Source organism: Ischnura elegans, chromosome 12 (genome assembly GCF_921293095.1).
Source record: "Ischnura elegans chromosome 12, ioIscEleg1.1, whole genome shotgun sequence".
In the NCBI taxonomy this organism is placed as follows: domain Eukaryota; kingdom Metazoa; phylum Arthropoda; class Insecta; order Odonata; family Coenagrionidae; genus Ischnura; species Ischnura elegans.
The window spans coordinates 4,485,037-4,505,254 of record NC_060257.1 but is presented as its reverse complement, the minus strand read 5'-3'; the positions used below and the strand labels follow the sequence as shown (position 1 = coordinate 4,505,254).

At 37.9% G+C, this 20,218-nt stretch overlaps 1 long non-coding RNA gene across 1 annotated transcript; it reads left to right on the top strand.

Annotated features, from left to right (window-relative positions):
- The first annotated feature begins 13,460 nt into the window (after positions 1 to 13,460).
- LOC124169408 lies at positions 13,461 to 14,848 on the top strand. The gene is made up of 4 exons (XR_006867122.1): positions 13,461 to 13,758; positions 13,831 to 14,070; positions 14,214 to 14,371; positions 14,607 to 14,848. It is a non-coding gene; the product is annotated as an uncharacterized LOC124169408 (long non-coding RNA).
- Positions 14,849 to 20,218: the final 5,370 nt, after the last annotated feature.

Sequence of the window (20,218 nt, the reverse complement as noted above, 5' to 3'; positions counted from 1 at the left end):
ACCATATCTTAGTTTCAGACCATATTATTTCATGGTGAATTAGGAGGATGGATTTTCGGATAGTTAGAATTGGTCTTCACATTATATTTACGAGTTATCAATTAACAGTACTTAATTTTTTCACTCGTAATTAATCAATGATTTTCACAAACTTTATTATAGCATCATCATATAAGAGTACCACAACATAAAAATGAAATAAAATTATTAATTGCATACGAAAATAAAAATTAATTTAAGGATCTTCAGTTTTTTTATCCTTACATGACCTTTAGTTAGTTCGACAAACGAAAAAAAAGAAATCGAAAACTTACGTATCTTCTTTTGCTATACAATATAGGGTATAATTTAATCGTAAAATTACTTTTCTAACTCACTACTGCTGTAGAACCTAGAGAGCACTATCCCGGCGTTCCCGGGTTCCAATTCTGGCTGAAGCGAATGTTATATTCGCGTTGAATTTCTCACCTCTGGTGTAAATACGCACTTTGCACAAGTGCGCAAAAATTCCGGCTAAGCTAAATTATGAAATCGGCCAATGTATCTCGTGCAATACAAAATTCAACGTGGCCAGCATAAGAGACATCCACATATTTATTACACTTCGTGCGATGTGTCTCGGAAGAGGTACACGTGCTGTAAAGGACACCACTGTCATCTCTTGAAGTTTTACCGAACTAAGTTGATGCGTCGTGGAATTCAGCATGGCAGCGAAAGCATCACTTCCTATTGAAACGTTGGTAAGTTTTGCTTACATGATTTATTGTTTATATACGCGGAAGCCATTCTATTCTGTATTATGTTTATTATGGAGTCTCTTCTGAAATTCTGAAGAAAAAATTCTTTTTCATAGACGCAAAATTATTATTTAGCCAAAATGGGCTAGGGGCAAGAGAGAGATTACATTATTTTATAATTAATCTTGATTTTTGCAAATAAAAAAGTACGTAGTGTCCTATTCAAATCCCAGCCAAGCCAAATATTTTTTCCCATGCCGAATTCCACCCTAAAGGTGTTGACCACCGACGAAATTCGCACCTAATTTCCGTTACGCGGGTTTTCCCTACGACCCCATCCTAAAGGCTATGAGTCTCGTAAAATATTTGCGACTATTCTAGGGTCGAGATGGCCATAAATTCTGTCTCCACAAAACCTCCCCCTACTCTTTCATTTCCTCCGCGCCGAGAATGTGACCCGAGTTGAGAGTTTCAAAAATAACGGTGTGATACATGACGTCCGTAATCCGGAAGGAACCAAATACATGAGCCCACACAGACAGATAACAGTGAAATGCTCTCGACCTTAGTGACTCGCACAAGACGAATGCAAGGGTTACAATCTTACCATCTACCTTTAGGTGGGTTCACGCATCGTATTTGACTGCGGATGCATTCGACTGTTAGGCTCCAGTCGTGCGAGTGGACTCCGAAGAGAAATCGAATCGATTGAGGTCTTGATTCGATGTATTATCAGAGATGAAGCAGTACAACTTTGAACGTAATAAAATAGAGGCGACGGCTAACGATGGATAGCAATCCGATATTGTTGAATTAACAATGCAGGTTAAAGAATATAACCACAGATTGCTTCTTGTTCAATTTATTCGTTATTCATTCCAATGATAAGCCAACGTATATTTCAATTTTCTCATAAAGAGGAGTCCAAGGAGACATATGTGAGGCCCCATTCAGTTGTAGCTTAATTTGCTTTGTCACTTTTTCGCGCGATTTTTTCCATGAGCTCCACCTTCCAACTATGGCTATTGGAATCACACCTGCGATTAACTTATACATCCGTCGCTATTTTTTCCCCTGCCATTATTTCTATACATCGGTTTCCATCCGTAACGAAAGAAGACTGGTCGATGCGTGCTCTCGTAACAAATGTTGCTGCGAATAATTCAAAGAAATAATAACCAGTCAGAAGGGAAGTACATGTTCGTAGTCATCATCATCATCATAAGTCAACAATACAAATATTGGATTGGGACAGCTCTCTATTCCTCTCTCCCATCCGCTAGCCTTTTCATTGCGACGTATTTCTTCTCTTTCACATCCTTTATAACCCTTTGTCCTATGTAACTCATTCGGGGCCGTCCCTTGCCCCTCTTCCCTTCCACCTGTGTCCTTCTACGATTGTTTTCGTCAGGCCATCACGTCTCATAATGCGGCCAACTACCTAAGTTGTCCCGTCTTGTCCTTACGGTTTTAACGAAAATTCTCTTTTCTCCCACTCTCCTGATCACCAACTAGCACACTAATACATATCCTAATCATCGTTTTCCGATAGCAGCACATTTTAAATGCTTCCACTCTTCACTTCTATTCTACTGCCAACGTCACAGCCTCGCTTCCAAGGAGAGGAACATGCTTTTTATGAAGCATCCGATGAATTGTTTCCTCACTCCTTCGCTTGCATTTTCAGCTGCATGTTCGGAGTCACCCGTAAAATAAACATGAAGTGCGAAAATCCCCGTGCAGCGCCAATGCGCAAACAAGGCGTCGTCTTCGGAATGTATTTGCGACCGTTGAAATGGTGATGAGCCGAATAAGCATCGTCGGGGTCCGACCATGGCTGACCTTTTCACATTATCATCGACATCCTATTGACTCTCTGAGCGGACGGGAGACTCATCGACACAAGAGACCATTAGTACCATTTGTGGCCACAGGGGGGGGGGGACTCCGAATGAAGTGGGGCGAGTGGACCGCCCGGGGCGGATCTAGGCCCCCCTGCGGAGATCCATCGGAGTAGGAAGAGGCGGAGGGAATATTTGGAATGACCAATTGGACGCCGAGTGGGAAGGAGTCTCGTAAGTGACGCAACGGAAGACTCCGCTCGTCTTCCTCTTGGCGGCGCCACATTCGCTCAAGACGGCGCAATGAATTCTCGGCGAACGAGTCGGAAAGGTGAAAAAGGAGAGGCAGTGAATATTTGTCGGGCTTCCGCTCGGATTAAAAACTGCATCGTAGCCAAAGTTTCGATGAACGCGTTGCTCAACGTCTTCAGGGCAATCTGATGTAGGAATCGAAAGACCGGGCTTATGCATAGGATTCCTCAGGGGTCAAGCCGGATGTGATTCGTGGGCCGTCCCTTGCCCTTCTTCTCCCTTCTTCCTGTCCTTTGAACGATTGTCTTCATCAGGCCACCATGTCTCATAATGTGGCCAACTAAATTGTCCCGTCTTCTGCTTAAGGTTTTTAGGAGGCTTATCTTCCCTCCCACTCTTCTTAACACTTCCTATTTTCTTACTTGGTCGATCCATTTCACCTTCATCATTCTTCGGTAGCACCACATTTCGAATGCTTCCACTCTTGACTTCTCCGCTGCTGTCAACGTCCAAGCCTCGCTTCCATAGAGAAACATACTCCATATGTAGCGTCCGATGAATTGTTTCCTTACTTCTACGCTTGTATTCTCAGCTGTAAGAAGATTCTTCTCTTTGAAGAAAGCCCTCTTCGCCTGCGCTATTATATTGACTATTTCTTTCTTCCGACACTGGTAATTAGACTTCCTAGTTCACAAAACTCTTCCACCTCTTCAAGCCTTAGTTTTCTTAGTTTGTTTTTTTATTAGTCTCCCTTCCTTCTACAATTATGACTTAGACATTTTCTACGACTTGCCTTTGCATTGCTATGCTTGTTATATTTTGTTAGTTCCTGATGATGAAATTTCCTGTAAAACCTATGGTCAGTTAAATAAATTATCTGGAATTGCGAAGGCCTTACTTTTCATTCACAAAGGTTAACAGATTCCGTGAAGTCACACCGGGGAAGTTAGTGGAAGGTCGATGATAACTCCACCTTGCCTTTCACTGTAATTAACGGGCTGATGTTGTTTCCATGAAAAAAATGAAGTCAGGAAAAGAGAAGAAATACGAATGGAGGATTGGGAATGCGTCAACCTTAACATCTCAATCAGCTCACGCGTAATGCACTGCACGAGGGACTCAATTCCAGTGATGGATCGATCATAATCGACCGACATGGGCGATAGAGATCATTTGTTGGATCGATTGATTTAAGGAATCACTCTGACCGAACGACAGAATCTTTTTTGGTCCTTCGCGACCGCAGATGTTCGTTCATCGTTTGGAGCCGAAATCGGTGGTGATTCTTACATCACTCTTGACACACTTAAATAGAGAATAGAAAATCTATTTTTCTACGATGACATTGAAATTTAAACTGTTATCGGACAGCTATGCTTTCAATGCGAAGAAAAGATTGATATAGCTGTGTTTTCACTTACTGGCCGCGCCGAAGACGCGTCGATATTTACTGTACTGCTGAGTCAACCTCACCTCAACCACTCAGACAGAATGACAATGATACAGGTGACGTGCGCATATGTTCTTTTGTTGTTTGGAGTGTTTTTTGTTTGAAGAGGAAACTTAGAAACTAAATAATTGTACAATTGCAAAGAGATAGTAATACAATATCATTGATTTCTTTTTCTTTTTAATTATTTATATTTTTATTATTTTTTATACATATTTTTATTAGTATAGTATTTTTTTATTTTTTATTTTAAACAATTGTTCTGCAAATAGCAATTAAATTTTTTTTTTATTTTTATGGATTTTTTTACACAATAAGTTCTTGCCTTGCATTGATATTTTTATTTTTATTTTTGTTTGTATATGGCAAGTTGAGAAAAAAGAAAAATAAACAAATGATTTGACAATACATTACGGATGGCCCTGTGATTTGAAGAAGGAAAAGACTTAGAAAAGACTCATAGACTAATGGCACTCTATCACTTTCTGCTTCTCCATACGGTCATACACTTAGGCCCATATCGTCAGTCGCTCCTTCAGATCTCGTCTTCACTTAGGATTCCTTCGGCGGCCTCCTTCGCGAAGGACGCGATTACGTTCGAGAGACGATCCTCAGTGAAGCTCTTCTTTATCTTCCGACTTAAGCTGGTCTTTTGGATCATTTTCGTCGCTCATGGAATGTCCGGTTCTGAGATCCGTTCATCCAGTCAAACAAAGACAAAGCATAACTCACCTAGCGTCACATGGGTCACAAAATATGCCGAAATGGAGCGAATGGGTAACGCGGAAAGAGTTTTTCTGTTTAATTTGGTAATCAAACATAGGGATATTCAAGAAAATAAGAAAAGGGACGCAGTGACAGTTTGCATTGGAATCAGAAATTAAATTCACCGAAAATTCATAGATAATTCATACTTCAAATATACAACAGACCGAAGCGTGGGAAAAAAGCAACAAGTTTCCTCAGTTAGATGATTAGTAAATATCAACTATAGTCTTTAGTAGTCGAAACGTACACCTAAACAATCCAGCATTAACGTAAGCCAACATGATGATTAAATAATTCCTGGGGTGTAGGTAATATAATGCAAAAAGTTGTTTGCCAACGTGTTGTTTTATTTTAAAGCCATCATTCCCTTTCCGAATAAAATTCCACTGGATTTTGGCAATTCCTCAAGTATTGCCGAGATAAGCAATCGTACGCGGAAAAAAGGTTTAGTTAGAACTATCGAATTCTGATGAAATTTATCAAACTTTTCGGTCGTCATATTGAAAAATTTAGTAACAATTACCAAACCAGTTTGATAAATTATATCAAACTAGTTTGGTAATTGATACCGAAATGGCCACAGCAGTTCGATAAAAACTATCAAAATCAAAAGATAATAAAACCGACGTAGCGTGCACAGTGCGCGTGAAAGATTTTCAATCCAGAAAACACTATTCTGATTTAAAATCATAAAATTAACAGTTTAACGTAAGTTTATGCTAAAGAAATACAAAAAAAAGCTTAAAAAAAAATTCACCTGCAAGCAGCATCGAACGAGGGCCCTCCGCTTGGTAACGACGGGCGGTAACGACTCGGCTAAATCGGTTACAATAATAATTCCATACACAAAGGCAATAATATTTTATTAATGTAAATAATCAACCTTTGCGTTGAAATGTGAATTAGATGTGACTAAACTTTCCCTTTCTAAGCTCAAGAGGAATACTTGATGCACACAATTGCATTACGTAGTTACTCCATATCCATTTCTAGTGCAGATGCGCAAGAAAACTTTATTTGTAGGCTTTTTACATCGATGTAGAGATGATTTTAACGTGCTGGGTGATGGATTGAGTCTAGTATGACGACTTTTATCACATGTCATTCAACATGATCGCGAATGATTATGCCGCGCAGGAATACCTCTAATTAAGGTTTTTATGAGTCGAAATACACAAACATCTCCTTACAGCTTTAATATCCATGATAATACGCTGTTCAATCATTGCCTTTGATGCACCGGCTTACGGATAACATTGCAATGGAAAGCAGAAATAAACAGAAAAATGAACGTAAACAAAATTAAAACGTTATCGCCATCACAAATAATAAAAACAAAATCATTTCTACCGACCTATCTTTTATGTAAGGCCTGTTTAAAAATCTTTAAAGTGATGAAATGGTTGTGAAGTGGATGTGAAGGCTGGGCCAGACCAACCTACGCTGGCGAGGAGTCCTTCACCAGCAAAGTGCGCTGAAGAAGACCTTCGGACGTCTCTCGAACTGAAATCTATCCTTTAGGAGCCGAGGAAGATGAAGGATGGCTAAAGAAGCGACTGACGATACGGGCCTTAGATCGGTCTCGAATGCCATTAGTAGCGACAGACGATTGATCATTCGTGATTGGCTCAATGCAGTGAATGGTGATCGGTGATCGACAACAATGAAACTACCGACTCAATTCACGAACTGCTTTTCAAGCGCCAAGGATTTTGGAGGGAAGAGTGAGGGGAAGTGGAGGACGAGGACTACTTATAGGCTACGGCAACTGACTTGAGTTTACGCCAGCGAGACATCCAGTGCCCCTTGGGCGCTTGGCAACGAGGAAGTTTTAGCGGTGGGGGTCTGAACTTGGAATAAGGAATCAACAAAAAGGTCGACCTCTTTGTGAGTTGGGATTCCCGCTGCGATTGTGTTGTCGGCTGGAGTGGTCGAGAGAGAATTCGGGAACAAGGTCAAAGAGGAAGTGCTACTCAAGTGTAGAGATCAGAATTAGGGATCGGAAATGCAAAGCGAGAGGAATAAATATCGCCCGTCACATCGAAGGCTTTTTCATGAGGACTCCACTCGCCAACGCAACTCAGGAATGAAAATTTTCATTTAGGGTGTAATGTCGGCGCAGAAATTATGCTCGCACGTACTTAGGAGACGAAAGACCAACAGCAGTGAATTAATAGCAATGACACAGGGGCTAAAATCTAAAACAGTCGGGCCAAAAATCAAAATACTGACTTTTTCATTTCGCGCCATGAATCAGTAGTACGTCAGCATTTTACATTTTCCAGGGCGTTTGAAACTGAAGTTAATTTATCACAATAAATAGTTTAATTTGTACATCTCACCAAAAATCAATATAAATCTATGAAATCTTGAGCGTGCGGTTTTTACGAAATATTTCAATGTTTTACTCCCCAAGCGGTGGAATACAGACGCGTCGCGATTTCACATGTTTCATTGATACGTTATGGTCCATTCTCAAGTAAATAGTTCACTTCAAGAAATCGAATACCTACGTGCTGCGCCGGATTGAACCGTATGTGGCGACCGTAAGTGGTGCCATTACATTTTGTATTGTTGCCAGGGAGACCTGGGTGTTTATTTGTTTATGGACGATCCCACGCGTCACAGACTGACCGTCACAATACGCTTTAGACCTTTTAAGAACACACCTGGCGCGAAAGGACCGACATACTAAACGTTTTCAACTTCCAAATTGCTACACAATTGTGAGACATTTAACTTGGGTTGATACACTACTGTGCCTTGAAAAAAAAGGACTTACGTGAGTTAAAACCCACCCATTGCATCCACAGCCCCCTTTTCATGGTAGGGCTAAAAAACATTTCATTCCATAGACACATTAAATGCATAAGATAGATATGTAATAATGCCCAGTGCCTTACTTGAATGCCTTAATCTGCTGTCTCTTCACACACGTGTGTTTTAGAAATCTAACAAGTGAATCATCTAAAACTTTAAGAGAGTTAAGAACTAAGCTCTCCTTAGTTTTCAAAATTCCCGTTGCACTCTCGATGCTACAACAACGCCACTCACAACTTCCATTAGTGATATCATCGGTCAGTCAAAGGAAGGAGATTCCAGGACAATAAGGACATTCTGACTTCATGCATCTGGCGGACTCTTGATTACTTAAGCATTATTAATCTGAGAAATAAAATCCTAAATTCTCTATTAATTGGGACTCCTTAGATGTGATGTGGACTCCCTCAGGAGAAATCTCATACTTTCAAGTAAAACACAGGTGCATACATTATGAGGTGTATTTCCTTTTAATAAGACAAAAACAGGGCGCTGCGAAGCAAATTTGGAAAAGTTGATACTCAAGCCGTGCTCTTGGAGAAAGAGGCATCCTTCTTATAACTCACGGGAAATTCCAACACAGCTCCGTCCACTTGCATCTTCCTTCATTCCTCTATCCCAGGACACTGATAGGAAATGGAATCGTCTTCGTAGTACTGAACCACGGCCTTGCGTGTTTGGTCAGACAGACGTCACGATGAGCGCGGGTCAGCAGCCTTAGGTTTAGTGTCCTTCACTTCTACGCCAATCTCTCTCATCACATCAATGAGAATTTCTCTTCGTTTCCTCGTCAAATCCTCGTTTCTTACATTTGCTAAAATATTGTCAATCCCGAAAGGCATTGAAATCCGAAGATGGAATTGCCTAAGCGATAAGATAAAATGGCTTTGCTATGATTTTATTCAACAGTAATTTCATGAATATTGTTCGTAGGAAAAGTAAACTTTACTCTGCTTACCATTGTAAGTGACTCACTAGCTCTTGCTCTTTCACAGTGGCGCTGATGTTGTTTATAGACCCTATTCATCCGCTTTGTATTCGCCTTTCCTCGTTGGCTGGAATTAACTATTGCTCTTTTGCATCCGTTGCTTCCTCGGCTTATCCTCCTCCTTTCCCATACTCCTCTTCCTCCTCCTTTCTCTGCACAGAGTCACGCTGCCGTTAAGCATCCGTTTTACCCATTTTTTCCTCAATACGCTTATTTCACCAAGCGTGGAATAAGTAGACGACAAGTACTGTCGCTCACGATCAGACCGAACAAACAAGGATGGAACAAATAAACAAATAAACAAATAAATGGAACAAATACTCTCAAAGGAATGGAACTTTTGATAATATTGGATATGTTGTTCCCTATTTTGAGCGATCATTCATTCTTGATTTAACTGATTAAATAGCTCTTCGTTGGCCTGGTAATATATTATAGTGTCCCATATATAGCGCAACAATGTCAGTCCGAGACGGCGCTCCAGCGCCGAAAGTATTGTTGCCACAAAATCAGCTCAGCATCTTAATTGTCGAGAACCCCATACTAGATTTGGGTAATAAAGGAGAAGTCTCTACCATGACGGAACAATTATCTACGGAAATAAATTCATATCAACCGTCAAGGATAGACATGCATGTATTGAATTGCAGACTCCATTTTTCTGAACAGAAATAGGTCTCGAAATAGCAACTATGGACTAGGTGTGTTATTAAAGAAATAGAAATATCAATTCGTACAAAAATTTATTCCTAATTCTAATTTATGATATTAATTTTTTTAAATAAATGTATTCATTAAATTTCATGAGTGGCTAAAAACTATAGTAAACGCGTACAAAAATATCTCGTGTCAGGAATACACACGACTCAAACAAAAGTCAGCACTTTATAAAGAAATAGTACACTTTATAGCAGAGATTTTGATCCATAACGGAGCCTCCAACTACTTTTTATTTTTAATCAGTCAGTGTGACATTTACGTGGAATCGCTCTTACGTAGCTCAGTCAAAGACAGTGATTGTAAAGGTCTTTCATGAATGAGCACGAATAAATTAATTAGATAAACGTGGAGATCTTTCGACTTATCCATCTCCACACGTTTGTTTGTGAAATGAGTGTTAGGGTGGCGTTAGAAACAAGATGGCGACGTCTGTTTTGATTTCAGCGTCTTTCGATCGATTACCATTCCCCATTTACGCATCTCGCATTATCCGTTCCGGTGTAATGCACAGAGCATTAGGATTCCAATTCATGGTCTGTTTATCAAGGTCCAGGGCTTTTAAAGATGGATTAGGGAGGAATAAGAACGAGAAGGATTAGGAATGAGAGGAGGAAAGCCTCGGAGGAAATGCAAATGGACCTCTCAAGGCCTGCCTCGTATTTTGAAATAAATAAAAATAATATTTATTTTTAAGAAAATGATTCACATGGAGCAAGAATGTCAACTTAAAGTGCAATTATAACAATAGAAATGAAACAAAGAAGCTGATAAAATTACACGCGAAACAGGAACGAAACAATATAACAATGCGTTGCAATGCCATCACCTTGGTAATTAGGTAGTTATTTTGTTATTTCTCGAATACTGAGAAGATGCCAAGTAAGGAAAAATAATTAATCAATGAAGAAATAGGATTAATATCAGATGGGAGAGCAATTTTTGGATGACAAAGACGGTAGAAAAGATAGCTTGTAATTATTTTAAGCATAAATATTTGGCAGGTACACAAGGGAGTCCGAAAGGGTGTGGCAGGAAGGTACTCTTACTTAAGTTGATGACGGAAACACAATCACGACTGTCAAAGTGGGAATTATGGGCGTTTTAAATAAATTTTCTGTCTGATAGATGGGATGTCGACATTATAATGCTAGTGGAACACTTAAGTACATAAAATTTCAAAATAACGTGCATCTAAGTCACGACGAAGGATAATAATCACCAACTACAGCCGTAACACATCACTGCAAGCAACATCAAATTGCGACGACAGATATGAAGTTGGTTTAAGTAAAAGGAAATTCGCTCTTGCGTACATATGTACATTATTTTGTGTAATTATTTGAAAACTGTCAATTTGGCCTTTGCATTGAGTATTATATTTATGATCAGCAGAATTAATAAGTGTAACCTATTAAAATACAAAAATAAATGATTAAACATTCAGGAGAGGAAGGCTTTTCGAAAATTGCCTCTTGACTGTTCGGAATGGTGACGTCGAGAAATTCAGGGAAAGGCAGGGAGTGTAAGACACAAAACGACGCCCAACGCTAGCTATCACGTTTAGAGCGTGCGTTTCTAATCGTGAGTGGAGACGTCACAATCACGCGTTTCGGTCAAATCCCGTCCATCCGAAAGAGAAGGAATCGACAACAAGCGGTCTATTGTCTATTTCCTCCGCGATGACCTTTCGACTAGAGTGGCGTCCTGTCTATCCTCCGGATGGGACCTAGCGAGCGCAAGCAAACAACCAGTGATGGACCGGTTGACGTGGAGACCACTCGAGCAGATCAATCGGAATCGCATCGCATCTGTGAGAGGGTAATAACGGATTGAGTGTATGCAGGAGGCAGGGGGGGGGCCGGCAGTGGACCCCCGATTTCGGACGGCGGAAAGGATTTTTTTTAATCCAGCGCAGCGATACAGACAGACGAGTGAAAGGTACTTGTTGAATTTTATCCGGCACTTTGCTTTTATCGTGAAATTTTAAACTACCATTCGCTTACTTATATAAATAATATTCGCTCACTTGATTATATTCACACGATTACATGCTTATCCAATTCCCCACAAATACACACAATACCTTTTTTTGGAATTTTTGGGTACGGGAGGAGAAAAATTTTGGGAACCGCTGCGAATTTATAAAATAATATTATTGCGGTAATCCGTGGACGAAGTCTTCGCGCAACTGAACAAGCTTCGGCGGTTAGTCCGGAAAAAAATCAGGTTCCACTTACCACATCTTACTTCGGTTTTTTTTATTCTCAACCATTAGTAAAAGTAACTCTCCATAAAGTAAGTCAACAAACTCTTGACTACCAAATTACATAGTAATTTTTCCGTTGATAAAAAACGGTATTGTCCGAGAAGATACGAAATTACGTATTTCATAGAAATCTTAACATTGATTTCTATCGCTATGAGCACTTACAAATAATATGAGCATTTAAAAAGAAAATTCACGGCATTTCTTATCACTATATTGAATGCAATGAAAACTTAAACAGTTCAAAATGACCGCTTCCGAGTGTCTAGTGTTGATAGTAAAAAGAGCGTGAAAACTTACACTCTCAAAGGGTGTTCTCTTTTATCGCCGCGTGAGCAAATAAACCCGGTCTCTTTTTCGAGGGACGACCGCAGTCGTCTGTCATTTACTGCATTTTCATTGCCTCTTCATCAAGCCCCAAATGTTTGCTCGGATAGGAAGAGTCACTTCTCCCGCGACCCCTGATTTCATTCGACCATTCCACTCGTTTCCTCTCGTCATAAATTCGGAACATTATTAGACAGCTCTTTCAAAGGGAATACCGAAAGAACGCAGCTATGGAACGTAAGCAGGTAAGTCATTCAACGTGAAGAGGGTATCCATTTAGCGCATTCGGTATAATAAACTACTTTGGTTTTTATATTTCTCCGAAGGATTTTTCTCTTTTATACATATTGATTTGATATGGTCCCCCAACAGTAAAAAAAGAGGGAAAACTCATTGTGCACCAATTATATGAATATAAATGTGAATATACAGAGTCGCAGCCGTTATAAAGTATCGATTACATCACATTCAGACATTGCAGTCCATCGATAGGCATAAGATAGAGATTTGAAACATTTGTTTCTTTCTTAAGGCCTGGTTACACGGTACATGAGAATGTACAAGAAAATGTGAGAATGTCTGAATCTCAGAATGAACGCGAAAATGCACCGTGTAACCACGCAAAATGTAAGAATGTATGAAATTCTGAACGCCTGCTCTTATTTCGTTCAGACAATCATACAATTTGAACTCAGAGTCACCTGGTGGCAGACTACGAAAACGACACATTCATTTCATGTGGCTTGTATAGGCGACTTCTTTGTTTACGTACGGCCCCGATAGTTATTTGGATTTGATATGATCTTGCTTGAATGCTATGGGCATCGCAGTAATAAATATTGAATTTACCTTGCCAAAAGCCTCATATTTCTCGTACATTCCTGTAGCGTGCGCCGATTCACAGGAGAAGGATGGAGGGAAATCACGACACTCGCTTTCAAGACTAAAATTCAACTGTCTTTTTTATGTACTGTTTTTTATATCACAAGGCTTAAGGGCACGAGAAAATTTTAAAATGTGCTTTTATTATGGAACACTACTATCCAACAAAATTTGAACGATAACGGCGAAAGACACTTCGTGAATATTCCTTGTTAGGGGCAAGGTGCGTATAATAGGAGGTGGTCTCAGCTGAAACTCCGTGCGGGCGTGACGTCACGAAGTTCCCAACGTAGACGTATGCCAGGGAATAACAAGCAGGAACCGGGTCGTGATATCGCCTTTCCGCATCAAATTCTTATGAGTTACAACAAAAATATCGTTATTAGCCATCAGGGGGGGTGTGCTTGAATCGCTCGGGATTGATTCCGGCACGGAATAATCCCGATCTCTCATTCCGTGTCGGAATCTTTTTGCTCGGGATTTGGTGTGCTTGAAATTTTCTAGCCGATTGTCGGCTTCGAGTGTTGCTATCTAGATTCAACCCGAGCGATAGACGTGGCAACGTCGGGTTTAGGACGTAAATACGGCCGTTGTTAACGCCGAGCCTACAAATATTTACAAAACAATCGACAGCAGAAATTCAGATACCGCTGATATAAATTAATACAACTAAACAACATAAGGAAATACTTCTTCAATTTGTGAAGGTAAGTAACCTCATAAGTAACTGGAACCAATTTTGATTCTATTGTTTGTAATATTTAATGTTTTTTTATCAGTGTTTACTTTTCAGAAAGTGAAAGCATAAACAACGGAAAACTAAAAAATAATTTTACTGCCAAAGAAGGAGCAATGCATTGGCAGCAGGTGACGCTGAAACCAGCTGAAACTTAAAGAATGTATGAGGTTATGGAAGTGGTGGAGAAAGGAAATAATGAAAATTGAATGAATTTATGTATCGCGAAGTAAATACTTATAATTTTCAACCACAAATCATCGACACGGCTTCTCACAATTTTGTAAGTGCTATGACTTTTTCGCCGCATAAATAATAAAATAGATTCGGTTAATGAAGCGTTACGCATATTTTTGTATGGCGATAATTTTAATAGCTATGAGTGGAACAATGTATCGGTATCATGAGTGATATATCTCTTTACAGTCTTCGCAAGATAAATATGCTCCCAAGGGCAAAGCAGCCGCTCAATCAAAAGATATAATCCACACTGCCAGTGGGGCTCCAGTAGCTCAATATTTCCAGAGGCGGGTGGCTGATATAATAAGTGGAAATGCAATTCTTGGCTATTTCAATATTAATGAGTAGGTGATTTTTTTTTATGAGGAGAGGTTTTTTTAAAGTTGTCCTTTGAATAATAATTCTCTATACACAATGTTATTACTTTAATACTATTCTAAAATTGCTATTAATAGTGTAAAATCATATTATACTATGTAATTTATTAATTTAAATACTGTAAATATTAACATTATGAACTTAAAAACCCTCATTGCCCTTTTTAAAAATATTATATTATTTACAAAATATATATTTCAGATACCAACACCAGTGTAGAGTAATTGAAAGAATTCCAGAGAAGCCACTGTTACTACAGGAAAAAGTATTCTACCCGAAGTGAAGCAATTAGAGGAAACAAAAAAAAAGTTAATGCAAAATGCTTAGATTGGAAAGGGAGGAACTAAAATTAGTAAACATTGAGGCCAAGATCGACAAAATTAATTTTTAGTTGTCAAACTTTGTATTTGATTATTTGTGTTCAATATAATAATTGAATTCTACCATTGAAATATTTCATATGAATACCTCTCCTATAACCAATAACTAAATTGATGAATTCTTCTCGGATTCTCAGCCAGGTTAATTATTTTGTATAAGCCGACGTTTTGAGAGACGACTTGTCTCCCATCTTCAAGGTCGTGTTACTCTTTGAAAGTCCAATTTCACAAAATTTTACCTGGCTGAGAACCCGAGATGAATTCATCAAAGAATCATCAATATCAAAGAATTCATCAATAGTATTCACCCGGAGAAATTAAAATCGTTTAATAACTAATTTGTTTACCTCCATCCAAATTGCATTCTCATGATAATCATAAATATTAACCTTAGTAACTTTTCCCCTAATAATATTCTTTAAAATTAGTATATTCATACTAGCAGGGCTAAAAAGAGTAAAAAAAAATTAGGATTACTACTAGGGAAGGTGAAATTAAATGAAATCTCTAGATTAAATAACATTTTTTTATTTGAACCACTTGAAATACAGTATGCGATAGCATTTTATTAATTAATCTAGACTCCTTGAACCCAAAAAAGGCATTTTTGTCACAACTTTCAGTGAATATTAGGCTTCTGTCCATTATAGATACGTTATTTTGTTTCAATCCACATTTGTTAACTTTGAAGGTACGCATAAATAACGAGAACTCTTCCAAGTAACTTTCGGCGTCCAAAAATTACTAAATGCACCTTCAAGTGCATCCTTTGATTTCGTTCAGCATCAACAGGAAACATAGTTAACCACAGCACACAGACATTCGATATTCGTGCCGGGTTCTTCAACGCGTACAGTGGTACATTCGAGCATGTTAATTTGTATGGTCTTCGAAAATTAACATAATGTTTCTGGATGTACATCACACGCGCAGCCGTGTATGTAGTGTAAACATCTGAAATTGCATCATAACCTGAATTTATGGCAATGAATATGCTTTTAAAATTTAGGAAACTCAAAGAATTCAAGGTGAAGGGACTTAATTACGTTAATAAAATTTACTCATAAGCACATTATCCTGATACGATTTCAGCAAAAATGTTACTCGCCTTAGTTTCTACTGAAAGCGATGAGGATATTCCTTCGGAATGACATCTGTGAGAGATTCAGTCAAATCACTTGTCAATACCTTTGAAAGACAAAAAGGGCTCTTGAATTCGCCGTCGCTCGCATTGAAGGAATCCTCTGTTTCCCTGAAGTATCTCGTTCTTCCAAAAACTTCACCTTCTTCCTTTCTAATTCTCTTATTAACCGCAAATAAACCATAACATCCGCCATATTGTTCAAGATTGCGACACGGAATTATAATCTCACCTAACTACGACCACTCGGCTTTCATTCCGGCACGGAATCAGCAGATCCCGAGCAAAATCTCATCTCGAGCGTTTCAAGCACACCAAATCACATTCCGTATCGAAATTTTCCGGGTGAGTCCTTGGTTACGTATCGGAATTAATCTCGAGCGATTCAAGCACACCCCCCCAGATTACGTTGTATACTCTTCCGGAATGTCCCTGTTTCCTTTTCAATCGCATCAGAAGACTAGCAGAGTAAGCAGAATTATCGTATTCTACATCCTATTGTTTCATCCGTAAAATATCGCAATGTATCATGCTATTTGAAATTATAAACTCATAAAAGGAATAAGCTACCGTCAAAAAATAGTTAAACACGTATTTTTAGCTTTAAAATTTAAACTGAAAACCAGGACTGCAGATTCTTTGCCACTCCAAAATCGCAAATGGAATACTATTGATTTCAAGATAAAACATTTACATGTAATGTGAATATGTGTCACAACTATTATTTTGGCTAAAAATAAATATCCTCTGTTAATTGAAGACCGTAATCTGAGCTAAGTCAGCACCAGCAGTACTTAATTCGCCACAAAAAAGTAATTAAGGGAAAACTATAAGCGTGCCTTAGACAAGTTTTTATGCTTTTACAGGACGATTTTCCGGGTATGGAACTTATATATTAACATGGTAAATCATATCTGAAAGTACTAGTATTAATTTCATGCCCACAAAGTAGCAATGCTTACTATGGAATAATTTGAGCTTTAGGAAAGTAAAATATAAACTGAGAAACAAGATCGAAGATATTCCGCACATAATTTCCAAGTAACCTTCCATTAAGGTAGTGAAATGAACAGAATCGAGCACGAATCTGGTCAATTTTAAGGGCTGACTAATCAGAAATATTATCACTCCCCGAAATAAGACAAGAACAACTACGGAAACCACAACCTAACATGCAGTATATGTGCTTTTCATGAGAGTTGCAGCATGGATAACAGCTGCATCAAATGGAATCACAGACATAGGTATTAAAAAGGAAAACAATTCACATTTTTCAAATTTATATAATGTACACACATGTCAAATGTTACATTTTCAGAATGATATAAGAACGCCATTGAAACTATAAGATATCATATTAGTTAATAGATACTTAATATTATTTACACAATCAATGCAAAGTAAGCAACTTAAAAATAAATCTTAAGTACAAATGATGGAACAATTCTATTGAAAAAGTTTCAAATTAGTGAGAGAACCATGCATAGGAGATGAAAGCCGCCACGCATATTCCATTAATTGTTGCTGGAATAGCTGAACCTGTAATTGAGAATGTGTATTAATTGCTGAGCTTGATTAGACCAAAAAAACAAAGAATTTAATAATTTCAATGAATATCATCAGAGTGATATATACATTAAATGGTCAGTATCATCAATCATCATACATTCTAAAACCTTTGGATCTCTATCAAACAGGCTATCACTCAAGTTTCTAATTCATCTTTCGAGGTTTGTACTACAAGAAGACAATGATTGAGCACTTTCAATTTGCAGTATTAGCAATATATAATAATAACAGCAAAATGAAACTATAAAACATAATAATATGATATAACCATTACACAACAACCATTTTTCCTCGACAAAAAGATTTCGATATTTACCAAAATATCTGCATTTATAATTAAATTTAATAACTACAATCGTAAAAAAACTAATACATTTTTCAATCATGACCATTGTATTTTTTATGACTACTGAAAATAATAAGGTATAAAACCTGGCAACTTACCAAACAGCAGAAGAGGTAGATGAATTTCACATTCAATAGACATTTCCAATCATATCCACAACTTAATGCTTCTCACCATGAAGATATAAAAACAGAATGATTCCAAATAAAACCATAACGGAATGTTAACTGGATATCCTTCAATCACTAACAAAACATAATAATTCTCTAGGTAGGCCGAAACAATTGACATTTATGGAAAGAAACAAAATTAAAAACAGGACTTCAGAATGGCATTGAATTAATGGAAAAGCCAAACTTACCGGCGGACAGAAGAATGACCTTAAGTACTACATTGATAACAATCTTTGTGGACTACTGATATACATATTCATATATACATATTCCTCACGGACACATTCAAATAGGTATAATACGAATTAGGATGAAGTGATAACTATTTCTGTAAAAGAAAGGAATTGTTATAAAGGATCCTCAGAAGGCCAGTGAATTTATCTTTAACAAAACAATACTTACCTGTCTAAAGAAATATTCTCAATTATTATGAAGTTACTTCAACCTCATATTCCAGTTACCCAAAGATTTCAAGTCAAAGTAGATGGTAGCCGCAAATTGCTTCCACGGCTGAGCCACGATGCAAGGAACCCTAGGAACTCTGAGGAAGCGAAAGGCAATGTGGAACTTCGTGACGTCACGCGCTTCCTAAATAGTTCTAGAAACCGCCGCCAATGCGACAAGGGGCTTAAACTCCGGTTCACCCCATTCCTTATTTTTCTCCGTGGTTTAAACGTAATCAGAATTTATTCTCGTAAACAGCCACTTTCCTTATAATTTGATCCTACAATGGGTAGAATGATAGGTACATTTATAGAGTTGTTTACAAAGTGAAATAAGTAACTTGATAAAATCCTGCGGTAACCATGATTTAAGAGTGTGCTTACGTTGAGGATATCTCGTTGACAATATAGATAATGTATTTGACTCCATTCTGTGAATCATTAACCACTTATTCCTCTTATTTTTGTCCTTTCGAACACAAGCAAAAAACTTCTCCGGCGAGTAAATAGAGGTACTAGAGGACGTAGCACTTTATATGGTTTTATGGGATACACGATTTATATGGCTTTCACACGTTTTTCTATTGAAGGTCCATGCTGCAATACACTTACTGCATTATGCAAATGATGTAGGTGTGTAACGTAGATCACAATCTGTTATCAACTTATTTGGATTTAATCTTTCCAAAGCTCCCCAAACAATCGCCTTTATTTATTTCAACAACGCCATGGCAACCCAAAATATTCACAATCCGAAGTTTGACGTTAAAACAGCAATTATATTCACCAAATATGCGTTTGAGGCCCCACATAGACAGTTTTTCTATCCACTTCCTAGGCCTGTCATCAGTGGATACCGTGCCGTGATGTAACGTGCGCACGCTCCGTCACGTGTTTTCAAACAGTCGATGAAGATTATTTTTAACGACTCATATCTCAGCGATAAAACATTATTCATCCGCGAAATTTTCGGCAAGTACATTTGAGGTAAGTATCTTATTGTTCTAGTAATTTTAAAAAAGTTTGCATGTTCCCCATTGGTTTATATATGAAGTTGAAATAATTTGTTGCGCATTTAAAATGTACGAAAAAATGTCCGAAAAAATGTACCGTGTAACCACCTACTCGTGGATCTTGTCCATGAGAATGTACAAGAATCTGTTCAGAAAACCATTCAGAAAAATGTACAGAATCTTATACATTCTAATGTACCGTGTAACCAGGCCTTTAAACAGATCCACGCCACTGCAATATGCTTCTACGTATTCTATTTAATGGTGAATTTTTGTCACAGTCTTATTTTACGTAGATTATATAAACAAAGCCTTGGGCCACAAAATGATGACAACTGTGTTCTTCTCTTTCATATAATCTCCAATATTGTTATTTACCGAATGTTATTTGTATTTAAATTTGATCTGCATTTACAAGCCAATGTGCGCGTGTTTCAGCAAATGCTTTACTTTTACAACAATTTGCATATTGCAAAATTTCTACTTATATTACCTTCCCACCTGAATTATTTATTGATTATTTTATTTCTCTGTAGTTAATGTTACTATCAACTCATTATGATCATAATATGTTTATGCTTGAGTGTCTTCTGAAAAATATTGAAAATGTGTTTACCCGTAAAATAAATAATGAAAACGAACATTCGAAGCATAAGTATTTGCCTACAAAACGAAATTTTAAACTGCCATTCGCTTATTAATAGCTTACTTATAAATAATATTAGCTCACTTGATTGTAGTGAAAATA